The 22667-nt window shown below is 38.1% G+C and overlaps 1 protein-coding gene across 6 annotated transcripts in view; it reads left to right on the top strand.

Moving 5' to 3' along the window:
• Positions 1-22667, top strand: part of ZNF521 (zinc finger protein 521) — a 287757-nt gene that overhangs the window by 226759 nt on the left and 38331 nt on the right. The gene's annotated exons all lie outside the window — the stretch shown is intronic.

Genomic DNA, 22667 nt, shown 5'->3' with positions numbered 1-22667 from the left:
CCTTTGATTTAGGCTAATTTTTCCCCTCTACTGAGGCACTACCCTTCCAAATACTCTACTCAATGCCATAAGGATATTGAAGTAAGAGGTTTTCTGCTCAGATTTGTGGGAACACAACCTTGTGTGAGCATAGACATTTTTCCTGTGCTCCTACCCTGGTCTCAGGTAGCTTCTTCATATGCATGCACTGATCAACTGTCAGCTGAAGACTCAGGGAGGATCCTTTACACACCTTCTCTCTAGATAGTTCTCTCCTCTCTGGGACTCTGCTTTAGGAACTATGCTTTAGCCTCCCTTGGGCTGCCAGCTCAGAAAGACCTCCTTATCTGGAAACTCTCTAGACATAAGCTGGGCAGCTTGTGACTCACGTCACACGTTTTCCTTCCTTCAGAGATCACTGTTCTGTACTGCTTCATGTCCAGGGTTTGAAAAATGCTGTTTCATATATTTTGTCCATTTTTTCTTAGTTGTTTGAGTTGGGAGGGTAAATCTTTTTCCTGTTATTCTACCTTGACCAGAACAATTACTAATTAAATGCTCCTTGACCACCACTTTGAGAGTTAAAACAGAAAGATGCATTCCTACAACTGGGGAAGGCGGGTTGCAGAGCAAGATCTCAGTTCCACTGACCCTCATTAAAGATCTATCTGTACCATCAGCCCAAGCCAGGCACTTGGGATGGTGAGGGAGGGACACACAGATTTCTGTCACAGTGACATTCCAGTCATAAGTTCCTCCATTCTGTAAAGCAACTATGTTCTGAACGTTTTGTAAATACTTTCTCTGCTTCCTTGGTAGAACTTCTTCAAATATTACTGTCCCCTAATAATCCTCAGTGCTACTCCTGTTCTTCCACTGCCTCTGCCCCCAGTGGTGGGCAAAGAGGGGAGTAGTTACTGTACTCTTTGCTTCCTACCTTTATATGCAGATATTTCATTTCTTCTAAAAATGTTTAAAACGTTCCTTCTTCTCTTTCACTCTATTTTCTTTTTTAGGGGGTAAGTGAGAACACATTTAGTAAAATTATAATTTTGCTCTGGATTTTTCTTCAAAGAGTTTTTGACCAAAAAGTGAATTTTACTACCAATAAAGCCAGTCTAGAGCGTGTAGGTAACTTGTGACCAAAATCAGGTTCCTTCCTGCCTCCTTGAAAACCAGCAGGTCTGTGCTATATTACCCAAGCGCCACCGCCAGCATCTTACTGCAGGAGGTAAAAATGCTGCCTAATGAGGAGAGACTGCTCCTAAAGTGAGAAGGGAGCCCAAGGCATTTGTGCACAGATCAGTTTTCATTTCTAAAGAGGTTGATCTATTTATTATTAAATAGGTAACAGGGATAAGAACAAGAAAAGGGAAAATATTTCAGTTAGTTTTCATTCCTCTTTTTTCTTTTTTGATCCATCAGTGTCCCTTTTAGTATATTAACCTGATTGAATGAATCCATTTTGGATGTAGGCCAATCCTACCAGTTTTATAAGGTCTTTTCCAGGTTTTGGTATTAGACTTATTCTGACCTCATAAAAGATTTTCCAAAAGAGTTTAAGAAAGGTGTTATTTTCCCTTGAATGCTTTTTAGAATTTACCAGTGAATCTATCACAGCCTTCCTTCCTTCCTTCCTTGCTTCCTTCCTTCCTTTTTTCTTCCTTCCTTCTTTAAGGAGTTCAATTTTTTTTAAATAGATAAAAGGCTCTTCAGATTTTCTGTTTAATTTTGTAGCAAATTTGTTGGTATAAAGTTGTTCATGATATTCTCTTATTTTCCTTTAAATATCTATAGAAAAAAAAGAAAATATAATGAACTCATAGTAAAAAAAATATGTATAGAATCAACAGTAGTACTCTTTCATTCCTGATACTGGTCATTTGTATTTTTTTCTTGATCAGTCTAGACAAATTTATCAATTCTGCTGATCTTTTCAAAGATCTGGCTTTTGATTTCACTAATTTTCCCTATGTTTTGTTTTCTATTTCTCTCACTTCTTATCTTTATTTCCTTCCTTATACTGACTTTAGGTTGGATATGCCCTTCTTTTTCTGGTTGCTTCAGGTAAAACTTAAGTCATCAGTTTTAGACTTTGTTTTTCCTTTTTAACGTAAACATTTAAATCTATAAATTTCCTTCTAAGAAACGCTTTAGCTTCATCCCACAAATTTTGAAATGTTGAGTTTTCAGTAACCTTCAGTTCAAAATATAATCTAATTTATCTTGTGATTTCTTTGTTTGATCCACGGACTATTTAGAAATATGCTTTTAATTTCCAAATATTTGGAGTTTTTCTAGATATCAATGGTTATTAATTTCTAATTTAATTCCATTGTAATTAAATAGCATACTCTGTATGATTTCAATTCTATTATATTTATTGACACTTGTTCTGTGGGTGAACATATGGTCAATCTTGGTGAATGTTAATACATAATTGTGCACTTGAAAATGACGTGTATTCTGCAGATGTTGAGTATAATGTTCTACAGCTATCAATTAGGCTAAGGTGGGTGATAGTGTTATCCAGATGGTCTGTGTCACTAGTGATGGGGGGATCTAGTTGTTCTATCACTTGCTAAGAGAGGTGTTCAAATATCCATCTATGATTGTAAAATTGTCTATTTTTTCCTTAAATTCTGTCAGTTCGTTATGTATTTTGAAGCTCTTATTAAGTGCATGCACGTTTGTTGTTGTTCTGATCAATGACCCATTTTTCATTATGAAATGTGCTTCTTTATCTCTGGCAATATTATCTTGAAGCCTATATTAATCTAGCCACTCTGACATTCTTGTGCTTGTTCTACACATGGTGTATAGTCTTCCTATCCATTTACTTTCAACCTCCCAGTCTCCATTTTTTTTTTAATTGGGGTATAGTTGTTCTACAATGTTGTGTTGGTTTCTACTGTATAGCAAAGTGGAGTAGAGTTCCCTGTGCTATACAGCAGTTTCTCATTAGTTATCTATTTTATACATGTTAGTGTATATATGTCAACCCAACCTCCCAATTCATCCCACCCCACTCCTTTACCCCCTTGGCAAGTCTCCATATTTAAAGTGCATCTCTTGTGGACAGCATCTAGTTGGATATTTCTTTTTATTCATTCTGACAATCTCTGCCTTTAATTAGTGTTCAGTCCCTTATATTTTAACATAGTTATTAATATGTTTGGTTCAGGCCTACCACTTCTTATTTGTTTGCTATTTACCCTCGCTCTGTTTTTTTTTTTTTTTAATTATCTTTTTCTCCTTTCCTTCTTTCTTTTAGATTATTTGAATATTTTATAGCATTCCATTGTAATTTATCTCTAGGCTTTTTTGATATACCTCTTTGCCTTTATTTCTTTAGTGGTTGTTCTAGGGATTACAATATGCATCCTTAACTTTTCACAGTCAGAGTTAATATCTTACCACTTTATATAAAATGTAGATACTTCGTAGCTATATAGATCCATCTATGATATATATATTATATGTATATGTGTAGTAAATACCACAAAACAATGTTATAATTTTTGGTTCAAGTAATTGTATATGTGTTAAAGAAATTAAAAGGAAAAATAATTTTTTTGTGTTTACCACTTATTTACTGTTTCTGTTTCTCTTCATTCTTTTTGAAGATCCAGGTTTTCATCTGGTATAATTTCTCTTCTGGTAAAAATTCTCTTTGTGTTCTTTATATAGAGATATTTTTATTTCACCTTTTTTTTTGGAAGGATATTTTGCTATTTTATAGGCTGACAGTTTTCTTTGTCTTCCAGAACCAGCAAAGTGTTGGTCCTATCTTCTGGGCTCCAGTGTTTCTAGTGAGAAGTCAGAGGTCACTCAAGTTATTGTTATTCCCTAAGTAATATGTTTTTGTGAAGAGTTTTGTTTTATTTTGTTTTGTTTGCTGCTTTAAGATTTTCCCTTTCTCTTCATTTTTAAGGATATGCTCATTTGTTTTTTTAAAACCTCTCCTGCTTGCAGTTTGCTGAGCTTTTTGAATCTGTAGAGTTGTGTCTTTCAGTAAATTGGGGAACTATTCAGCCATTATTTCTTAAACTACTATTACACATCATTCTCTTTTTCCATTCCTTGGTACCACAATTAACCCATGTGTTGATATTGTCCTACAGGTTGTTGATGCTCTGTTTATTTCTTTCAATACTTTACTCTTTGTTATGCAGAATGAATCATTTCTATTGATCTGTTTTCACAGTCATTGACTTTTTCCATTATCATATCCATTATGCTTTTAAGCCCATACACTGATTGTTTTATTTAACAAGTTGTAATTTTTAATCCTGGAGTTTCCATTTGGTACCTTTTTATAGATTCTTTTCTTCTGCTCTGATTTTCTGTGTTTTCATTCATGAGGAATATATTTTCCATTATATCATTGAGCAAGGTTAAAATGGCTGCTTTGAAATCCTTCGATGCTAATTCTAACATCTGAGTTGACTGTCTTTTCTCTTGAATATGGATCACATTTTCCATTTTCTTCATATGCCCAGTAATTTGGATTGTATCTTGGACATAGTGAATATTATGTTGTAGATACTCTGGATTCTGATATACTTCTCCAAAGAGTACTGATGTTTTTGTTTTAGAAGGCAAGTAACTCGACTGGACTTAAACTTCAAACCCTATCTCTTGGACTGTAGGTCAAATGTCCCTTCAGGTTTTTTTTTTTTAATCCTTAATTGGGCTGCTTTCAGTCAGTCCTGCACTTGTGTGATTCAGAAGTCAGCCAGAGATTTGGGCAGAGTTTTACACAGGATTGTGCTTTCCTCACTCCCTCCAGGCTCTTTCCTTTCCAGGGTTTTTCCTCTACTTTCTAGTGGCTTTGCTTGTTCCAAATTCTGGGTATTTTTTTTAAGCCAGAAATACTATATTTTTCTATTGGACCGTTAGCTTCCATGTGCAGCTAAAATCTATAAAAAGTAGGAAATTCATCTTGTGTTATTAGCTTCCTCCAAGTGTTGACTCTCTACAGACTCTGCCTGCTTGTATTCACTTGCCAGTGCCTTCAGGTTAATTGTGGGTTTTTTGGGTTTTGGGTTTTTGGGGTTTTTTTGTGTCTTTTGTCCAGAACTTATAGTTATTATCTGCAGGAATTTCAATCTAGTAGGATCTTATTATGCCAATCCAAAGTGGAACCCCTATCCCACAGGTTTTAGAAAATTAGTGTGTAGGGTGGTTCCTGAGAGTATAGGTATTAATGTACTCTATCATTCTAAAGGGTTGCCTTCTGAGTTTTTTGTTTTGTTTTGTTTTGTTTTGTTTAATAAAGTAGTTCCCATAAGTTTCTTCAACTGGAATCTTTCTCAGCCTTCATGCAACCCATTGTCTAGTTCTCATTCTGGATTTTGTTTCACCTGCAGTTCAGGGGCTCCGGGATCATTTAGCGTGGCTTCTGGGTGATGCCACTGCTATAGCATTCTCTTCTCCATGGAGTGCCTAAAAGTCTCAGCAGCTGAATCTACAGAGTTCTGGTGCCACTGGAGAAGACCACAGTGTCACATCTGCCCATTGCTCTTAGGTCACCCTGGTCACTGAACGTTCCAGAATGAAAATATGGTTATATTCAAGTTTTTGCCATTTTCACTACCTAAATCCTAAGTGCTTATCTCTGGAAAATATACTACATTGAATGCTTGGGTGTCTAGGCCAGGATGGATAGAGCATTACTGAAGTTACTGGGGCAGGGAAAGTGAGGTGAAGCACTTTGAAAACCCACTGGAGTCAGACTCTCTCAAAGCAAGCTGTGGCTACCCAGGCTCTTGAGCAGCCTGAATTCTCCCAAACCCCACTCCCCTGGGGAAGGCAGGAGGTCTGGAATTAAACATTCATCCTTGAGGACTCTTTTTTTAGTATTTTTGTACTTCTGTTTTCTTAAGTATAATACACAGAACATAGCTACCTCATAGGAGTATAATGTGAATTAGGACAATGGGATATCCTGTAAGTCACAGAGAGGAAAAATCCGAACATGCATATTTTGTTTTTATTTATTATTTGGAATGCTTTGTGATACTTTATGAACAGCAAATCCCATGATGCATGGCTTACCATAGATATAAGAACCAGCTAACAAAATGTACCATTGATTTCCTTTTTCTGTCTTTTTTGACCCTCCGTTAAATTTAAAGGGGAAAAGAGATACATTAAATTCCGATTCTAATAATAGCCTCCAGTGGGGACCAAATGGCTAAGACAATGGGGAAGGGAGACCTTTCAACAGTAGGATTTGCTTTGAGCCTAAATGAAGTCTGCTGTGATCATGTTTTTAGCAAAGTGAAATCATGGAAGGAAGTTGATTCCTTCTGGTGGGACCCCAAAGAGCAAGGGTCACATCCCCATATCACGCCCACTGGTAGTAATTAAGCTTCACTTTGCAGAGAGCCCCAGGTCCCTTAAGAGGCAGTACTTTTGAGAATCCCAGACTTTAGATTTCCAGTTATTCCCATAGCAATGAACGCCTTCACAGTCTGTTCTGCTTTCTTCCATTGGCCACTAAATGTCTTTTGAGTTCAACCTCTGTATTAATAGGGCATCGTTAGAAAGCAGGATATTTATCAAGGAAAATTATGTTTAGGAGAAAAATAAAACAAGCGTTTAAGAAATATTTTCAGTAAAGAGGATGGTACATTGGATATTCATTTTCTGAAGCAGTAGCTAACACTTTTAATGGAAACTTCTGTGACATCACTGAGGTATTTCAAAAGAACCAGAGTACTTAGAATTAGTTGTAGTAATCATGAAGACTAAATTTATCCTCAGCTTCTATAATGTGTTAAGGATAGAGATGTTTACCCAAGAAGAAAGCTAGCATGGCATTCTTCTGCGTGGATGTAATTTTCACTTGTATTCGTATGGTAGATGTTTACTTTTCATTTATCCACTTAGAGGTTTTTTTTTATAATCCTTTTGGAAATTCATTGATTTATTTTGTGAAATGCACAGAGGAAGGAGAGGAACTATGATTTGTGACAAGTGTATTTCCTGAGCAAAATACTTTTATCCCAATCACTTTTCTATTCTCTCCATCATTATCTCTTTTTATAAACTGAGATCTAATTGACAATTAACATACTATTTTCAGGTGTATACCAAAATGGCTTGATATTTGTATATATTGCAAGATCATTGCCTCTTATCAGATAGTCTTTGTATGTTGTAAAACACAGAAATCTAAGACCTCGTTAACCTCATTATTTGTCAACAAATTATAATAACAGTAATTATAAAGTATATAGATCCCTCGACTTTACTTTTAGAGAATTGCATTTTGACCTCTCCTATCAAAAATGTGAATAGGGTGGAAACATGTGATCTCTCGGTATAAAAATGACATCCTTTTCCCTAACAGGACTGCAGGCATTGGAAAGCAGGAGGGAAAGGTTTGTACTGTGGATATCCATATCCTATCTTGCCAAAGGATAAATAGAGGGCATTCATTCATCAGCTTTCAAGCCACCACCCTCTTTTCTTTTTCCCCAATCCTCACCTCTCCCTGAAATTGGGAGGAGGGAGGTTCTGATTATTTTTTTTGCCTATTTCTAGCAGAGCTAGGCATGAACAATTAAATTTAGGGCTTCCCTGTGGTCTGTGAATAACAGTGCACAGTGCTAACCATCAGGGCACAAAGGCAGACAACAAAAAAAAGGCTTTTTTATTTTTTGTTTACCCTTCAGGACACTGTTTACCTTATCACCGAAGGGGAAGTTATCATCTCATCCCTTTTGGAAATTGTACTGGGTTTATTCTCCAGCTTCAAATCTCAAACTGTCCAGTGGTAAAGTGGGTATGTCAGCCTGGGACCAGGGGATTTATATAAGGCCCGGCTGTCTGCCCCCGCCTCCACATGTGTGTACGTGTATGTCTGTCCCTCTGTCCGCCTGTCTATCTCTCTGTGTCAGGCTTTTGCTCTGTATCCGGAACGCACTTTCACTCTCATTCTCCCCACACACTCTCATCCCCTTTTCCCTGATTTTTCTGTCAAACCGTTTTCTTTTTCTCCCTTTCAACCAGAAGGCTCTTTTTTCCTCTTTTCTGTCTCTCTCTAAATTTACTTCACAGCAGATTGTCTTGCAGTAAATCACCAAAAACCCAAATAGCACTAAAGCATTCTGATACAACATTAGCATTTGCTTAACAAGCACAAGATAAACATTAAACAAAGAACTGCATTTCTTTATTAGAGGCTGCAAGATACATAATCCATGAGCACAAGAAACATGGGACCCAGTGGATATGCAGATGTGTGTTATTTCATTGGCGCTGGGCGGCCTTGTTAGAAAAGGTTTTCATCTGAAGGCTTGGGGGTGGATGGTTGACTGTCCCTGGTGGGGCTGTAACTAGATACAGAGACTGTTGCAAGCTAGGCTGGGCTCCCTGGTGGACATGCTGATTGGACAGCCTGAGGAAAACTTGGGAAGCATCGGGAAGTGAACTCAATCACCTTGGGGATGATAGGGTAGAACCAGATGAAGGCATTTGACTTCTTTTGTAACTCCCACCAAGGACAGATTGCCAGTGCGATCCAGCCTCCATAACTGCAAATCAGGCCCTTTCCCCTATGCCGATTTCATTAGAATGGCCAGCATGGTGCAAAGAGGAAAAAAAAAAAGGTTAGACACAGTAATTTTACAGGCAGGCGGGTACAAAAAAAATCTGCATAATTAAGCAGTCAAGGCTGCTAATAGGGGAGTTTATATGCTCTGGGACCAGGCAAGGGCAGCACATATGGATATAGCACTGGATATTAAATCTACGGCATGCAGACTTACTTCAGGGCCCTCAGAGAAAAGGCTAATTATAGAGAGAGGAATTGTGTTTACTGGTCTGTCTTGGGCAAAGATGGTGAAAGAAGTACAACCAAGTTTTGCAGTTCGACATGAACAGGCTGTTAATAGAGATATCAAAATATGTGCTTGTGGTGGTTTCCTACCTAATCAACACAAAATTATAGATTCTGTGGACACTCCCTCCACCCCACGTTACCTACTATAGATGAAATGCTTGGAGTTAAGTTTCATACATTAGGTATATATGTAATGTCAAGATGCACAGGATAGGAGTGCGTGTGTGTCTGTGTGTGATTAAATCGCCACAAAGCCATGCTCTTCATCATCAGTAAATTTTATTTAGCAGTTTAGCTAGCCATGTTTAAAACATGTCAGTGCTTCTGGGTTGAGCTCAAAGTCAGCACTTCAGTATCAGTGGATCATCTGAGTGGAAGTTGCAGAGGGCAGGGGTAAGCCTTTCGAGAATGGGTGTATTTCTGGAAGAGGCTCTGATGGGATGGACATTAACATTTCATAATGCACATCAAAGGTAAAGAGAAAACCCAAAGGCCCCTTTGTCACAGGCCCCTAACGACTGCCTCATACGTGAGCCGAGACGATTTCTTCAAATTATTAAAGAGATTCATTTCATATTTGTATGTATGTATGCGTGTATGTATGCGTGTGCTTATTTATTTATTTAATTCCATACAGAGAACTTTTTCCAAAGAGGACAAGCTAGCTGGCCATTTGCCCTGGGCTGGATGTGCCAGCGCAAGCCTGGGTGTTTCCGGGGACCAGAGCCTCCTGCAGATCTCCTTTGCAGACAAGCAGTCTGGACCCTTTGTCCTTTAGGGAAGCTTCCCATGGAAAACAGCAGCCGGCGCCTAACACGGATTTGTGGCTATGGGCTCGGCCATTTGGGGGCCTGTTGTGAATTCCATTGCTGCCCCCCCAAACAAGGAGGGCCAGGGAACAATCCCACTGCCTCGTCTCAAGATGCCCTAAAACCTCGGGCTTAGGAAAGTAAACAGCATCTGATCAGCCAGATATTGGGTCAGACTCGCCTGACATCTGTGCTCTGCTCAGAGGCGGAGAATTCAGTGCTAATGAGAAGACCCAAGCCCGGGCCTCAGTAAGGGAGAGTTGCGAAGGCTAATGAAGGGGCAGGTTAGCCCCTTAATACCAGGGAAAGCATCGCGGCAGCACACGGGGTGCTGTGCACCTCCTTACCCGCTCATTGTTCACCAACTGACCAGGGGCGTCCCTTTTACTAAGAACAGCTGGCCAGATGTCATAGCACTCGGTAAAAAGGGGAAAGGCCTTGAGAGACTACAGTAATGCTGACACTCAAGGCAGATATTTCACACTCGATTTTTGAAACGTATTTTTGCCCTAGCAACTGTTAATTTCATTTTTAAAATCAAACTAGTCCTGAGAATATTTTGAAACACCATGACTTCTGATACCTTCTGATTTCTAGAGGTTACAATGAGGAAGCATTCTAAAGAAAGAAAACTGTGCTTGCCCACAGATTAGTAGGGACGTTGTGGCACAAGCAGAGTGCAGTAGCATCTAAAGTACTTAATAAGTCCATTCTTTTCATCCCATTCCTTCTACCTGAGACTTAAAAATGTAAAATAGAGAAAAATGTCCAGGGAGGGCTCAGCAGAAGTCCATACCTGGGAAATGGTAGCAGCTAGATGTATAATGCACAGCGCAGGACATGGCCATCATTTTCCTGCTCATCAAGAGAAAATGAAGTTGACCAGTAGCCAGTAAGGATGCCCTGCTAGAAAACGGGGAAAATATTGTTATTTCTTGAGATAGAAATAAATACAGAGGACAGGGCTGAACACACAATTGCTTTTATTTTTAAATTTTGCGGCTGATCAGAAGTAAGAAAACTAGGCAAGCGGCATGTCACTGGTAGAGGAATAGTGTGAATTTGAAAAGATCTCTTTGGTTACATGTTGAATTGTTTGGGGAAGCAAAACTACCTTGGGGCAGCTAACAGAGCACTTTGTATGGAGAGGAGGGGGAGAATATAGAGGCACAGAGTCAATAAATGAACTCTATAGAGTAAAACCCTTTGATATAAGGTATTTCAACAAATGGAGCAAACGTGTGTTTCATGCTTAACAAAAATAACTGATACTTACAGAGCACTTACCATAGGCCAGGCATCGTGCTGGACACTTGCTGTGGATCAGCCCCATTGAGTCTCACTTCTCAGCCCTCTGATGTGGGTACCTGATAGCCCCACTCACTAGACAGTTTGGCTGAGGCAAGGTTAAGTAACGTAGGTGAGACTACACAGCTTGTTAGCGGCAGGGTTGGGCATCCCACCCGCCACCACCAAGTGATGCCAAAGCCTGAGTTTTTAAAATCACTCCCTCATGGTGCATGGGAAGAGAAGCTTTACAGATGATGTCTGTGATGACTTTTATAAACACTATCTGTCCTACCCACTATGGTGTAAGCCCATTGAAGCCTCTGGTAGAGGTCTATTGTTAGCTAATATGCTAGGCCCCCCGAAGTTCATGCCTCACTTATCAGGATTGTGGAAACATGACAGATTACAAAAACTAGACTTGATAGTAAAGGTCTGCCTGCTATCAGAGGTCAAACCCTGTTTTAGAATAAGATTTTGTGGGGTTTTTTTACAAATTAAAAAGAGTTTAGTGGCTGACCATTCAGGTTCTGAGTCTTCATTGGAAATAGATATATAAACAATGCGCAAGGAGGCTTAATTGCATTTGTCACCTGCTTTCATGCATATTTGGGAGGGTAGAGATGGAAATGGAGAACACACATTTTACTGCCAGAGTGGAACTTTACAAACTTACCAGGGGACCTTTTGGTAGTGTTTGTAATGTGCTGCTATTGTGATTTAGGAAAGAAAAATGCTACTGCTGGGCTTTATTTTCAACGGACTTTTTAAAACATCAGTTAATGCAATCAAATGCAGTACAGGGAAATCTGACTTTTTATTTACATTTCTGGGGGCCAGGGAGGGTTTGTTTGTTTTTGTTAACTCTAATCATTTGAGCTATACAGTGTATGGTTTTCTTCGTATTTTCCAAATCAACTCAGTAAGTTATATTTAACAGTCTATGTGAAAATCCCACATGCGGACAAGAAAACAGCCTTGTAACTGGTACCATTTGTAATGGGAAACAACTCATTCTGCCTTGCTTCACACAGTTTGAAAATAATGACTTTTTTGGTTTTTAAAAACAGATTCGTTAATAAAATGAATCATATCAGTTTCCTTACCCATACCCGCAAAATTGAGGTATGTTATTTCTTCATGAATTAGTCAGATTTTTGAATGCCAAGTTTTGAATTCAATCTTGATAAATTAAAAAGTAATAACGTAAAAAAAAAGAGCATCTTATGTTTGGCCTTAAACCTTCAAAGGGCACTAAAATAAACCATTAAGATAATCAGAAAGGTCCATGCTGAAAGTATACTTTTCTGATTTTTCCTCCCTTTGTGAATCACGGCCTTAACTAAACACATTATCAACACAAACTGCTGGGTGATCTCCCCTCCTCCTGAGCATAGTGACCCAGTGAACTAAATATCATAGATGATTAAACTAAAAACTTGGTTCCATGTTGAAATGTAATTATTTTCTTCCCGGTAATCTGGAGCCTAGACCCAGATCTGAGCCCGGTTCTACCACTCTCTACCCATGTGACTTTGAGTTTTACTCTTCCTAGGATTTGGGTTAACCTGGACCAATCCGTGTTATTGAGCAGATTAACTGAGAATCGAAGTATATACACCCACAACCACACATTTTGAAAATTGTGAAATGCTCTATAAATATAATCAGTTGTTATATATATATAATCGTCCTCAGGCAGAGGAAAATGTACCACTGTAATAGGCTTAGTATTGATAAGAACCTCCTTCTTATGGGGCTTTCCAAAAAAAAAAAAAAATGGTGGGGGGCAGGGGGAACTGGGTTTGAATTGTATAGACACTTCATTCAGCTTCTTGTGCTTAAAAGTCGTGTTGGCCTGAGCACAAAGTATGATCTTTTGCAGCAAATGAGGTAATATGTAGGCCTAATCGGGTGAGTTAAGGCCACAGTGACTACTTTGATTTGGAATTTCCCCGCTGTTACCATTTTAAGACAGACTTTCTAATATTCATTTCAAAAGAGAGATGCTCAGGTTCTAGAGACACAGATCTAAAGAGGGGCACAGATTCTGCCTCTGTATGTTACTCGATTGCATTCTCCTTTCTCATGCTGTTCCCTTTTGAGGGGGTGTCCGCTTGCATTGTGGGTGCCATTAGCTAGAGTAAAAAGGCTCAGAATGGACTTGTCTGGCCAAGATGCCAATCTATAGCTTCCTCATCGATCATGTGCTCACTCGTAAGGGTAATGTGATAGTTTTAGCTACATCTAATTCTCTGAGGTTTTATTTCATTTTTAATTCTTTGAAATAGCTGGGCCAATATTTAATTAAGGAAACTTCTCTTCCCATTCTGGGGAAGAAAATTTATTTTGTTACTAAGCATTTTTCTCTAAATATAAGTATCCATGCCATGGTCAGTTATTGTGATTGGTTGAAAATATGCAAAAATAGTGACCACACTTTATTCCTTTCTGCACATTCATACAAGGCTAATCTATATTTACCCACTCTCATTTTAATTTCTGAAATGTCTTCCCTCCAATATTCAGAGAAAGGAGTACTTTGTTCATTGCCGGTTCATATCACACTGTTCGCCTCCATCTTACCCAACAGTTACTATCCTACAAAATTATACACTGTATTTACTTTTCTCCAGATTGTCAAATATAGAAACTCTCATGCTAATCTCAGTCTGTGAGAAGAGACATTGCTACTGCTTTTCAGAAGCAAAGGAAGAGTAGGAGGCCAAGACATCACCGTAGGTCACCTTTTATCCTGGAATTTTACATTTTCCTTTATTAACAATGAAATTGATAAGTGAGCTAAATATGATTTGCTTTCAGAAAAGATATAAATTTTATAGTTTTGAGTATCAGATTTCTACTTAGATTGTTTAAGACAGCATTGTAATTCTATGCTGATTGCATCACATCGTGCAGAGGGGCAAAGCAGAGCTTTTAAATATATAAAATGCTTAAAGCCATTGATAGATATTTTAGTGACTTTTTTTCAATAGATTTTTTTTTTTTCTGTTAGGAAATTATCAGCCTTCTTTACATTGACAGAGTATACAATATTTAAATTTTTTAAATGGATCTGGAATGAGCTGGTTCAGGTTTTAGAAAAACTGTCATGAAGATAGGGGCTTAAAAATTTATTGTGCCCAAAGCATCTTTATAATTTGGCATTATAGTCTTAGAAATATTTAATAGCTCTGCAGAAGGTAATGTAAGGAATTGCTATCTGAGAAAGAGCTATCCTTAATTATGTCTCATTTTTTGTAACTTAAATTTTTTTTTAAACAGCAGGTTCTTATTAGTTATCCATTTTATACATATTAGTGTATACCTGTCAATCCCAATCTCCCAATTCATTACCCACCCCTGTCACTTTCCCCCCTTGGTGTCCATACGTTTGTTCTCTACATCGGTGTCTCTATTTCTGCCTTGTAAACCAGTTCATCTGTACCATTTTTCTAGATTCCACATACATGCGTTAATATACGATATTTGTTTTTCTCTTTCTGACTTACTTCACTCTGTATGACAGTCTCTAGGTCCATCCACGTCTCTACAAATGACCCAATTTCATCCCTTTTAATGGCTGAGTAATATTCCATCATATATACGTACCACAACTTCTTTATCCATTCGTCTGTCGATGGGCATTTTGGTTGCTTCCATGACCTGGCTATTGTAAATAGAGCTGCAATGAACATTGGGGTGCATGTGTCTTTTTGAATTATGGTTTTCTCTGGGTATGTGCCCAGTAGTGGGATTGCAGGGTCATATGGTAATTCTATTTTTAGTTTTTTAAGGAACATCCATGCTGTTCTCCATAGTGGCTGTATCAATTTACATTCCCACCAACAGTGCAAGAGGGTTCCCTTTTCTCCACACCCTCTCCAGCATTTGTTTTTTGTAGGTTTTCTGATGATGCCCATTCTAACGGGTGTGAGGTGATACCTCAGTGTACTTTTGATTTGCATTTCTCTAATAATTAGTGATGTTGAGCAGCTTTTCATGTGCCTCTTAGCCATCTGTATGTCTTCTTTGGAGAAATGTCTATTTAGGTCTTCTGCCCATTTTTTGATTGGGTTGTTTGTTTTTTTAATATTGAGCTGCATGAGCTGTTTACATATTTCGGAGATTAATCCTTTGTCTGTTGATACGTTTGCAAATATTTTCTCCCATTCTGAGGGTTGTCTTTCTTTTCATCTTGTTTATAGTTTGCTTTGCTGTGCAAAAGCTTTTAAGGTTTCATTAGGTCCCATTTGTTTATTTTTGTTCTTATGTCCATTTCTCTAGGAGGTGGATCAAAAAAGATCTTGCTGTGATTTATGTCAAAGAGTGTTCTTCCTATGTTTTCCTCTAAGAGTTTTATAGTGTGCAGTCTTACATTTAGGTCTTTAATCCATTTTGAGTTTATTTTTGTGTATGGTGTTAGGGAGTGTTCTAATTTCATTCTTTTACATGTAGCTGTCCAGTTTTCCCAGCACCACTTATTGAAGAGACTGTCTTTTCTCCATTGTATTTCCTTGCCTCCTTTGTCATAGATTAGTTGACCACAGGTGCATGGGTAGCTTTGTAGTATAGTCTGAAGTCAGGGAGTCTGATTCCTCCAGTTCCGTTTTTTTCCCGTCAAGATTGCTTTGGCTATTCGGGGTCTTTTGTGTCTCCATGCAAATTTTAAGATTTTTTGTTCTAGTTCTGTAGAAAATGCCATTGGTAATTTGATAGGGATTGCATTGAATCTGTAGATTGGGTAATATAATCATTTTCACAATATTGATTCTTCCAGTCCAAGAACATGGTATGTCTCTCCATCTGTTTGTGTCATCTTTGATTTCTTTCATCAGTGTCTTATAGTTTTCTGAGTACAGGTCTTTGACCTCCTTAGTAGGTTTATTCCTAGGTATTTTATTCTTTTTGTTGCAATGGTGAATGGGATTGTTTCCTTAATTTCTCTTTCTGATCTTTCGTTTTTAGTGTACAGGAATGCAAGAGATTTTTGTGCATTAATTTTGTATCCTGCAACTTTACCAAATTCATTGATTAGCTCTAGTAGTTTTCTGGTGGCATCCTTAGGATTCTCTATGTACAGTATCATGTCATCTACAAACAGTGACAGTTTTAATTCTTCTTTTCCAATTTGGATTCCTTTTATTGCTTTTCCTTCTCTTATTGCCATGGCTAGGAATTCCGAAACTATGCTGAATAATAGTGGTGAGAGCGGACATCCTTGTCTTGTTCCTGATCTTAGAGGAAATGCTTTCAGTTTTTAACCAATGAGAATGATGTTTGCTGTGAGTTTGTCATATATGGCCTTTATTCTGTTGAGGTAGGTTCCCTCTATGCCCACTTTCTGGAGAATTTTTATCATAAATGGGTGTTGAATTTTGTCAAAAGCTTTTTCTGCATCTATTGAGATGATCATATGGTTTTTATTCTTCAGTTTGTTAATATGGTGTATCACATTGATTGATTTGCATATATTGAAGAATCCTTACATCCCTGGGATAAATCCCTCTTGATCATGGTGTATGATCCTTTCAATGTGTTGTTGGATTCTGTTTGCTAGTATTTTGTGGAGGATTTCTGCATCTATATTCATCAGCGATATTGGTTTGTAGTTTTCTTTTTTTGTGACATCTTTGTCTGGTTTTGGTATCAGGCTGATGGTGGCCTCATAGAATGAGTTTGGGAGTGTTCCTTCCTCTGCGATTTTTTGGAAGAGTTTGAGAAGGATGGGTGTTAGCTCTTCTCTAAATGTTTGATAGAATTCACCTGTGAAGCCATCTAGTCCTGGACTTCTGTTTGTTGGAAGATTTTTAATCACAGTTTCAATTTCATTACTTGTGATTGGTCTGTTCATATTTTCTAGTTCTTCCTGATTCAGTCTTGGAAGGTTATACCTTTCTAAGAATTTGTCCAGTTCTTCCAGCTTGTCAATTTTTTTGGCATAGAGTTGCTTGTAGTAGTCTGTTATGATGCTTTGTATTTCTGCATTGTCCGTTGTAACTTCTCCTTTTTCATTTCTAATTTTATTGATTTGAGTCCTCTCCCTCTTTTTCTTCATGACTCTGGCTAAAGGTTTATCAGTTGTGTTTATCTTCTCAAAGAACCAGCTTTTAGTTTTATTCATCTTTGCTATTGTTTTCTTTGTTTCTGTTTCATTTATTTCTGCTCTGATCTTTATGATTTCTTTCCATCTACTAACTTTGGGTTTTGTTTGTTCTTCTTTCTCTAGTTCCTTTAGGTGTAAGGTTAGATTGTTTATTTGAGATTTTTCTTGTTTCTTGAGGTAGGATTGTATTGCTATAAACTTCCCTCTTAGAACTGCTTTTGCTGCATCTCATAGGTGTTGGATCATCATGTTTTCATTGTGATTTGTCTCTAGGTATTTTTTGATTTCCTCTTTGATTACTTCAGTGATCTCTTGGTTATTTAGTAGCGTATTGTTTAGCCTCCATGTGTTTGTGTTTTTTATGGGTTTTTTTCCCTGTAATTCATTTCTAATCTCATAGCGTTGTGGTTGGAAAATATGCTTGATATGATTCCAATTTTCTTAAATTTACCAAGGCTTCATTTGTGACCCACGATGTGATCTATCCTGGAGAATGTTCTGTGTGCACTTGAGAAGAAAGTGTAATCTGCTGTTTTCGGATGGAATGTCCTATAAATCTATCTGGTCTGTTGCGTCATTTAAAGCTTGTGTTTCCTTATTAATTTTCTGTCTGGATGATCTGTCCATTGGTGTAGGTGAGATGTTAAAGTCCCCCACTATTATTGTGTTACTGTCGATTTCCTCTTTTATAGATGTTAGCATTTACCTTATGTCTTGAGGTGCTCGTATGTTGGGTGCATATATATTTATAATTGTTTTATCTTCTTCTTGGAGTGATCCTTTGATCATTATATAGTGTCTTTCCTTGTCTCCTATAACATTCTTTATTTTAAAGTCTATTTTATTTGATATGAGTATTGCTACTCCAGCTTCCTTTTGATTTCCATTTTCATGGAAAATCTTTTTCCATCCCCTCACTTTCAGTCTGTATGTGTTCCTAGGTCTGAAGTGGGTGTCTTGTAGACAGTATATAGATGGGTCTTGCTTTTGTATCTATTCAGCAAGCCTGTGTCTTTTGGTTGGAGCATTTACTCCATTCACATTTAAGGTAATTATCGATATGTATGTTCCTATTACCATTTTCTTAATTGTTATGGGTTTGTTTTGGTAGGTCCTTTTCTTCTCTTGTGTTTACCACTTAGAGAAGTTCCTTTAGCATTTGTTGTAGAGCTGGTTTGGTGGTGCTGAATTCTTTTAGCTTTTGCTTGTCTGTAAAGCTTTTGATTTCTCCGTCGAATCTGTATGAGATCCTTGCTGGGTAGAGTAATCTTGGTTGTAGGTTCTTCCCTTTCATCACTTTAAATATATCATGCCACTCCCTTCTGGCTTGTAGAGTTTCTGTTGAGAAATCAGCTGTTATCCTTATGGGAGTTCCCTTGTATATGTCATTTGTCATTTTTCCCTTGTTCTTTTAATAACTTTTCTTTGTCTTTAATTTTTGTCAATTTGATTACTGTGTGTCTCGGTGTGTTTCTCCTTGGGTTTATCGTGCCTGGGACTCTCTGCACTTCCTAGACTTGGGTGCCTATTTCCTTTCCCATGTTACGGAAGTTTTCGACTATACTCTCTTCAAATATTTTCTCGTGTCCTTTCTCTCTCTCTTTTTCTTCTGGGACCCCTATAATGCAAATGTTGCATTAACAGTGTTAATGTTGTCCCAGAGGTCTCTGAGGCTGTCTTCATTTCTTTTCATTCCTTTTTCATTATTCTGTTCTGCGGCAGTGAATTCCACCATTCTGTCATCCGTGTCACTTATCTATTCTTCTGCCTCAGTTATTCTGCTATTGATTCCTTCTAGCATATTTTTCATGTCAATTATTGTATTGTTCATCTCTGTTTTTTTGTTCTTTAATTCTTCTAGGTCTTTGTTAAACATTTCTTGCATCTTCTTGATCTTTGCCTCCATTCTTTTTCTGAGGTCCTGGATCATCTTCACTATCATTATTCTGAATTCTTTTTCTGGAAGGTTGCCTATCTCCACTTCATTTAGTTGTTTTTCTGGGGTTTTATCTTGTTCCTTCATCTGGGACATAGTTCTCTGCCTTTTCATTTTGTCTATCTTTCTTTGAATGTGGTTTTTGTTCCACAGACTGCAGGATTGTAGTTCTTTTTGCTTCTGCTGTCCACCCTCTGGTGGATGAGGCTATCTAAGAGGCTTGTGCAGTCTTCCTGATGGGTGGGACTGGTGGTGGGTAGAGCTGGGTGTTGCTCTGGTGGGCAGAGCTCAGAAAAACTTTAATCTGCTTGTCTGCTGATGGGTTGGGCTGAGTTCCCTCCCTGCTGGTTGTTTGGCCTGAGGTGACCCAGCACTGGAGGCTACAGGCTCTTTGGTGTGGCTAATGGCAGACTCTGGGAGGGCTCACACCAAGGAGTACTTCCCAGAACTTCTGCTGCCAGTGTCCTTGTCCCCGCAGTAAGCCACAGCCACCCCCTGCCTCTGCAGGAGACCCTCCAACACTAGCAGTAGGTTTGGTTCAGTCTCCTATGGGCTCACTACTCCTTCCCCCTGGGTCCTGATGCACACACTGCTTTGTGTGTGCCCTCCAAGAGTGGAGTCTCTGTTTCCCCCAGTCCTGTCGAAGTCCTGCAATCAAATCCTAGGAGCCTACAAAGTCAGATTCTCTGGGAATTCCTCCTCCTGTTGCCAGACCCCCAGATTGGGAAGCCTGACATGGGGCTCAGAACCTTCACTCCAGTGGGTGGACTTCTGTGGTATAATTGTTCTCTGGTTTGTGAGTCACCCACCCAGTGGTTATGGGATTTGATTTTATTGTGATTGCACCCCTCTTACCATCTCACTGTGGCTTCTCCTCTGTCCTTGGACATGGCGTATCCTCCTTGGTGAGTTCCAGTGTCCTCCTGTCGATGATTGTTCAGCAGCTAGTTGTGATCCTGGTGCTCTCGCAAGAGGGAATGAGCGCACGTCCTTCTACTCCGCCATCTTCACAAGGACTCTTATGTTTCATTCTTTATTTAACAGATACACTTATTAACTAATTCATGGTTTCTGTTAGGCTCATTTCTGTTAGTCTTTAGCTTTGGTTTGTGACCTAACAAAACATACAGGAATATCTGCTTCTTCACTGTACTTCCAAGCTAAGGAGAATAACACAGAAATCTTTGTTACAACGTGACTCTTTCGACCTTCCTTCCTTCCTTCCTTCCTTCCTTCCTTCCTCTCTTCCTTCTTTTTTCCCATCTCTCAATAGATAGTAACTCTCTCACTTATGTTACTCTTGACTGACAGGAAACAGACAGAAGGAACTAGGAATGAGTATAACTCATTGGTATGCCAGTAACATCCTGGCTTCAGCTTATAGTGTCTAGATGTGCTGGTGTATCCAGAATGATGCCCAAGAGAGAAAAGTAGGTAAGGAACATCGTGAGCTCTTATTTTCCATACATAAGCATGGCATTGCCTTTTTAGTAAGCTGCACACTTAGGATATGCATGGAGTCCCAGTTTCTTCCCAAATACTCCATTTAGTACCATATCAGGGAATGATTCAGGCACTTGAAGAAGTATAATTAGCTATAGGTAGAATAGAATTAAGGAATCAGTCTTTGTTTCTGAATAATGATAATACCATACAGGAGAGCCTCTAGCCCAGTCACCACAGGGTTTCAGGTGACAGTTTAACCAAATCAGTGGGTAATTGCCATTGGGAGAAAGCATCAGCATTCAGCCATGAATGCCTTCTATGCCGTAAGTTGTATAATCATGGGTGTTCCTTTCAGATTGACAGCTCAGCCCAACGTGCTTTACCAAGGATGGTGTTCCTAGCACTTCTGCAGAATCATGAGATACGGGGAATTTAATTTTCCATTACCAACAGGCACTGCATGTCAGCTAAGGCTCTGCTTTCCAGAAGGGAGAGGAGCACTTTCACAAGGGCAACAGACCTTAATAGTATGTACTTAGTTGATTAGGAAGTAGGGGATGATGTGGATTGGAATAAATTCAGGCTTTGTCTTGTCAAGGAGCAAAGGAGTGACCAGATGGCATGGAAATATAAATAATTCTTTGCACATCAGTAAGAGATCTAAAGAGACAATAACTTTTGCTTTGCATAATTGATGACTTAAGTTGTTGTAGTTAAGAGGGAGGAAACTTTTTAAAATGATAGTTCGGTGGGACAGTGTAGTACTGGATTCAGGAACTCTGGATTCTGGTTGGCTGTGACCAAAGCGCTTTGACAGGGTGGACGTGTCAGTTTCTATCTCTAGTCTCAATTTTCTCATCTTTTCAACGAGTCCATAGTTAATGAGATTGTCTCCAAAGCCCCTTCTAATCTTTATCAAACATTCCAGCATTTAGCCAAATATCAATATATACATTCACCCTGTCCTTTTACCTACACATTCTTAGTTTATTGCTTCTTGATTTTACATGAAAAAAAAACACAGTGTTCTGGGATCTTTGAAAATGTTTGAGCCAACAAATACAGTTTGGAGAGGGAGGTATTTATTAGAATATTTCTTAGTAAAAGAATAATGGCAAATCGTGGTCAGCCAGCTCTCCCGTGCCTTCACAATCATGTTTCCATATCACTTTTCAGATTTCTTTGAGCATTGGGAGTGTTATGTGCTTTTGGAGGGATGTTAATCACCTTACAGTAGTTTTATGTCATCCTCTATTTTCCTTCAAGCATAAAAAGCTTTATCTAAAACAGAATGTGGAAGAAGAAACTGTACCTAGATTCACACCCTGTATGTTTATTTTTCTTTTAAGTGTGTTGCAGTTTTTTAAATATATTTTGACACCTTATAGTTGTAACCCACTCTTCTCTTTAATTGCTTATTGTTATTAATTATATAGTGGTAACGTAGTTGGCTGCTTGAGCCACTTGGCTGTAAAGAAATTCATTTATCATTATTGCTGTTGGAGCTACAGAAAATTGCCAGCATTCCATCCAGAGATGAATGTTTTTGAGCTCACATCCAGTAGAATTTTGAACACGGGTCAAATCCTTAAGTGTTTTCTTTCTGCTGCTACCCTTTGGTTCTGCTAGTCTCTGCATTGAGGACTTTCATTTTCTCTTATCTTTTGTTTTCAGTCCTTGATTTGCTGCCCTTTCAGTGAAGTTTATATATTATTTTCAGCACTCCACTTAGTGGCCTGTCCAAATAGTTCGCTTTATTTTCTCCTCATATACCCAACTGTACATTTTCCTTCTTAGAATTTCTTTTATAATGCAAATAACATTCCTGCCTTTACAACTTTGTTATATGCACATTTTATTTTATTTATCATTTGATAGTTTTTTATTGACATATAGTTGATTTAATATATATATATATATATATATATATATATATATATATATATATATATATATACACTTTGTTTAGGTATTTGAAATTTGAAAAGAAAATCCATTTAGAGAGCCATCATCTGATAGTCTACAATAACATAAGTTCCAGGTTAATTAATATTTTAAAATAAAAAAAGTATCTTCTTTTAAATCATTAATGCAGATTGGACATTGCCTTAGGCCTCACCTTTCAATGAAAGTGGTCATTATGCCTTTAAGAGTAAATTTAACCCCCTTCTATTCACACTATAAATAATCAGATGTATTGAGATTCCCAAATCAGGCAGCTGCCAGTGTAGTGAATGAATGTATGATGTA

The sequence above is a fragment of the Eschrichtius robustus genome, chromosome 14 (assembly GCF_028021215.1).
Source record: "Eschrichtius robustus isolate mEscRob2 chromosome 14, mEscRob2.pri, whole genome shotgun sequence".
NCBI lineage: Eukaryota > Metazoa > Chordata > Mammalia > Artiodactyla > Eschrichtiidae > Eschrichtius > Eschrichtius robustus.
Note: the sequence above shows the minus strand (reverse complement) of the source record. Positions and strands in the feature narration are given on the sequence as shown.